Below are 6,000 nucleotides of genomic sequence, written 5' to 3' on the forward strand. Positions count from 1 at the left end.
AACGAAAAATTTTAGTATATGTAGTATGTCTCTAAGCTGAATCGGTTTGGCTCCAGCCCAGTTCCGAGTCCGGAGGTTGAAGGTGGACAGCATTATGCAAATTACCATACTCTTTGTTCTGTTCCGTAATGTTATTTACATCTTATTTATTTAGAACAATGTAATGGCCCGGTCACGTTGCCATCTACTGCTGGGCGGCTTAAGGGTGGATTTAGGAGTATGTAAAATATTCATGATATATGCTTTACGTTAAAAATAATTATTCAAAGACAAAAAATCAGACAAAAAATTGTATTACTTGTTTTATTTTATTATGAATACTAGCTCTATCATTTGCGGTTTCGTATAGGTACGGAGTGTTTGGAAAAATATATTTTAGTGTTTTTCATCATGACGCTTATTTAAAAACTGTATGTGATGACGCGAGATGCGAGAGAGATGAAATAGCCGAGTTGACCCAGTGGTTAGAACACGTGCATCTTAACCGATTTCAGGTTCAAACTCAGGCAAGCACCACTGAATTTTCATGTGCTTAATTTCTGTTTATAATTCATCTCGTGCTCGGCGGTGAAGGAAAACATCGTGAGGAAACCTGCATGTGTCTAATTTCAACGAAATTCTGCCATATGTTTATTCCACCAACCCGCATTGGAGCAGCGTGGTGGAATATGCTCCAAATCTTCTCCTCAAAGGGACAGGAGGCCTTAGCCCAGCAGTGGGAAATTTACAGGCTGCTAATGTAATGTATGTAATGTAATATATGTCATATACTATTAAATTGTATTTTTTATATATTCAGCTATTATTTAATTGCAGTATAGCTCCAAGTGGAACGATGTGGTTATAAAATTATGAAGAGGAGGCTTTAGCCCAGCAGAGGAAAATTTACAGGCGGTTTATGTATGTATTTTATGTGATGACCATATAGCGCATAGCGATTTGTATTGTCTAATGAAAAAAGCTGTGAACGTGCGAAGTCAGAGCGGGTCGCTAGTATAAAATAAAAAAGTTATTAAATTATTGTGTTACATTTTATAAAATGGTGCGGATACTTTTTGCTCAACGTTTTAACAACGCCTACACAACTTGAGAACACAAGCGGTAACGTCGATAAAAACGTCGGCGTTTCTATCTATTTTACTGGTTTTGATATCAATACTTATATAATTGAATAATATTTTACCGTGACGTTGTGATCCTAATATAGACCTCTAATTATCTGGGGATAACTTTCCGACACTCAATCTTAATGGAGTCGATCAATTAACTTCGGCGTTTCTTCCGGCATCTTAACGGCTCTGTTGGTTTTAGCTCGGATTTTTTGGGGTTTTATACGAAGAATGTTAACTCTATTTACATATACACGTGCAATATAATATTAAATACAATTTAAAGTTATACAAACAATAATTAAGACTATTATATAAAAACCAAAATTAAAATAAAGAAACATCCAGTATATGCAACCCTAGCTGGTCAAAAATCTCATACAATCTTTGGATTATTACAGTTAGTAATTATTTCACGAATTAAGACGAATTTAGTCTTTCCTGTATGTTGGTAAATTATAAAGGGAGTTTATGGTCTTTTTTAGTATTTGGGTTATTATTAAACTTTGAAAATTATATCGTTCGAGATATCTAATAGATGAATGATCTTGCTGATTTAATTTGCATTGTCATTACGAAGAGACTGAGATGATCAAACGGCACTCATAATTGAAAGCGAACGTATCTGGCGAGCGCACAAACACGGACTGTGGACAATGGACTGATGGAATGTTTACCTTTCTGCCGGCGTCCACTCATGTTATTAGGGTTCTAAAGCGATCCTTATATCTTTTAAATTTTATGCAATCTGCCTCTTACTGTTATTCACATATCTATACTAATATTATAAATGCGAAATTAACTCTGTCTGTTACCTCTAAACCGCTGAAGTGATTTAGATGAAATTTCGCGTGGAGCAGGTTTGAGCGGGACTCAAAGGACTCGGGAAAGGATACACCCTTCGAGATAGTAATATGGGAATTAACGGTTCGTGTGTTTTAGATAAAATTTTATAAATTTGCGAGTTAAGTCGCAGGTTCAGCTAGTATGTATATAGGCATGATTATACGTCACTGACCGTGTGAGTGATTTGAATGAATATCTTTACAAAAATCTATGCTTAATATTATAAACCGATAATGTTTTATGGGGATAATCTCGGTAACATTTGTTGTAAAATCCAATTTTAAAATATTTTCACTAGTAACATAGCTTGCTATTTATTTTTACTTCTATACATTATATCTGAGTGCGATAGAGTACTTATAAATTATATATATCAAATTTTTTTTATCGTAAATTTCATCCGTGTGACTCCGGGGTGGATCACTTTATTTGTTAAAATACTGTTAGCACTATACGATAAAAATACTACGAACCTAACAAGTATACAATCTAAGTGACTTGCTGCTGTTTGAGAAATCATTTAAAAAGATGATGTAAATGACGACCCACGACCAGCGTCCTGAAATGGAATACAACAAAATGATTCATTTATATTATGAATAGATCGCTAGTTCATTTAAAACCATCAAGCAAAATAAACTGACTTGCCTGATATGAGTTAATAAAGCTATTAACGTAAATATAACATCCAAAACGTTTGTTTTATGTTAAAGCAGCTCTTTATTGTCAGTATTTTAGGGAACCAGACGAGCAAATGGACTATCTGATGGAAAGTGGTATTGGCACTATAAGAGATATACATCACTCTAAGCCGTAGGATTTAATATATTACATACATTGTGGTTGTAATCACTGAATCACTCACCTTTCGTCCGGAACTCAGCAATACAGAGTACGGATGTTTGGCGCTAGAATAATTTATTGTAGGTGTCAACATTGACGGACCTTTATAAAGCCCTACTACCAGAAGTAAGCAAGCTTGTACCTGTGATGTGATCTGATTTCCTAATTATAACTATGAAGATTTAAATAACTACTTGTAATAACTTTAAATTTGTAATATCTTTAAAGTTTAGAACCTCTTGATATAAATATAATTTGTTTTTTTTTTGTCTCCGTAATATGCTATTAATGATAGATCTCGATCTCAGCGATGAAGATATTTATTGAGTGACAACTTAGTATTCTTAGCGAAGGTTTCTTCGCAATAAACGACTAACTTTATAACAAAACAGAGGGTTTGACGGATATATACATTAAAGATATTTCCAAACGAGTCTGCTAGGGGGATTTCAATTACTGATAGATTTATGAAATTAGTTCATTGCAAAAACATTTTATACGTGACTAACAGAAGCTCAAATTTATTTTATTACATGACGTGCGACTTATTTTGTTTCATACAACGAGCCTACATTAAATTTGCGATAGAACTATAAATTACATTACCAGTTATATAGAAACAAACTTTAAGAATATATTTTATTAGAATTTATATATCATACCATACATATTAAATTACAGTACCATCAGCAAGAAAAAAAATACCCAGTCAAGTGCGAGTCGGACTCGGGCACGATGGGTTCTGTACCATTGGTTAGGTTAATAAAAGTAGGTACACATATTTATTGATATCGAGCAAAAATAGGGTAAAATTGGCGTTTTTTGAATGGGATTCCTTTAATATTTTATTTTGTTTTTAGTATTTGTTGTTATAGAGATAACAGAAAAAAATAATTTGTGAAAATTTCAACTGTCTAGCTATCGCAGTTCTTAAATACAGCCGGTGACAGACAGACGCACGGACAGACAGCGAAGTCTTAGTAATAGGATCCCGTTTTTACCCTTTGGTTACGTTAACCTAAAAAAAGTAGCGAACCTGTATTTTTAAATCACCAGAAGTATCTTAAATTCCCTCTGATATACTAAAATTATTAATTTGTATTCTATATAAGATTCATTACATTTTCAAAATAAGAGCATTGTTATATAAGGCATTTTAAAAATTTAAATCATATAGCATAATATTAATAAATGCGTACGGAACATAGTCGATGTACTACAGTATCACGAGGACAGTATTACCCTGAACGTGGTCTTATATTGCACTCGAAAAGGTCATCGTAGGTCATTGTAGGTCACCTGATAATAGTTGACAATCGGTAACAAACCAACTTTTCTCGAACGCGATCATAAGTTAGCTACGGTAGAAAAAATAATATGTATGTTAAAAGGTTTTTAAACAAAAATAGACATATACACAAGAAGTTAAAAATACTAGATGGCTTAGATAATTTAGATCAATCTCAGCTAAAATAGATTCTAAGAAGACGCAATAAAAATAAAACTTGTATATTAAAAAATATAACACTTAGTACATATTCATAAATAAACATAAATTTATAATATCCTACGTAAAGCGCTAACAGAAATAGTTGTCCAGGTATCATAAACCTAAAGTAGGCGAGGACCTCTTTAATATTATATGACCAAGTATGATATAGGCAAGTTTTTATTTCTCTGGAGGAATTCTTTAAAAAATAAAAGTAGCAGGATCGATCCTGACCCCTTGGACTATTGTCGTCCTCACTCCTAACACAAGCGATAAGCTTAAAAGGGGGGGAATATAAATAGGAATATTAGTAATTTGGTCTCCTATAGTAGTCTCTTTCAGATCTTAAATAAATTTATTTACAAATTGAAATTAAGGAAAGCTTCTGTAAGCATAATGATCGCTTAGAATAATGGCAAGAATGCTTGGAGCATTTTCCGCATTTTTTATTTTTTCGCTCTGTGCGAAAAATGAACCACCCTCTTTAACTATCTGTGGAAGCAATAAGAGGTGTTATTCGTTCCCGCAACTTCCTATTTTATCCTATTTTAATGTTTTAACGAATATAATCTTGAATATGAAAAAATATATGTGTGTAAAATGTTTATTTTCATAAAGTACATCTTCAACATTATATTCATTTATCCTTTGGTGCCCACACTAGGTAATTACTCGTGGGTACCCATTTCGAATTTCGAATACATGTTTCGTGCTGTCGCTCGGTTTTTATATAACATGAAATACATAATTAAAAAGTTAATAATAATATACACACGCTACATGCATTTCAATAACAATCTTAGTTTATAATATAAACGAAAGCTTTTTAATATTGATTAATAATATTTAGTCTTTATTTGGTGGTAGGGCTTTGTGTAAACCCGTCTGCGTAGGTACCACCCAGCTATCATATTCTACCGCCAAACAAAAGTGAGAGACCCAGTGTAACTACAGGCATAAGGGACATAATATCTTAGTTCAATGGTTTGTCAAAATTAGGTTGGTGGCGCATTGGCTATATGAAAAAATGGTTAATATTTCTTACAGCGTCATTGTGTATGGGCGGTGATGGCCACATACCATCAGGTGGCTCATTTGTACGCCCTACCTATATCATAAAAAATAGTGTTTCAATTGAGTCATAATTTAAACTAGCGAGCAATGAAATAATTTTTCATTTGGCTTCTTTAACAGAACAAGTTTTTATGCCGCTGGCGCAAAATAATTTATTGTGTATATACATATAAAAAAATATATCTAGGGACTGGAGCGGATTGCAGAGCACGATTTAATTTCGGATAAATAGATCCTAAAGACCCGGTGGTTAATTATATTATATTCTACAGTAATAAAATACGTGTTCTTTAATATGTCACGTAAAATAAGATATTAGATACTAGTTGTCGCCTGCTTCGCTCGTATTTTAGGGATCGCCAGGTGTTAGGTATAAAAAATGGTTCGTACCAAATTTCATCGAATTCGGTTTAGTGATTTGAACGTGAAAGCTTAACAGACGGACAGAGCTACTTTCGCTTTTACAATAATAGTATAGATTTAAAATGCATGCATATTACATATTATATATCCTAAAGATTATTTATTCATTTGACATTTACGAATGTAAAATAAAATGTAGTTTAAATAGCGAATAATTTACATATATAAAAATAAAAAAAGAAAACTTACTTACTTAGCATACAGCATAATTTAAGT

Source organism: Vanessa tameamea, chromosome 7 (genome assembly GCF_037043105.1).
Source record: "Vanessa tameamea isolate UH-Manoa-2023 chromosome 7, ilVanTame1 primary haplotype, whole genome shotgun sequence".
NCBI classification, from domain to species: Eukaryota; Metazoa; Arthropoda; class Insecta; order Lepidoptera; family Nymphalidae; genus Vanessa; species Vanessa tameamea.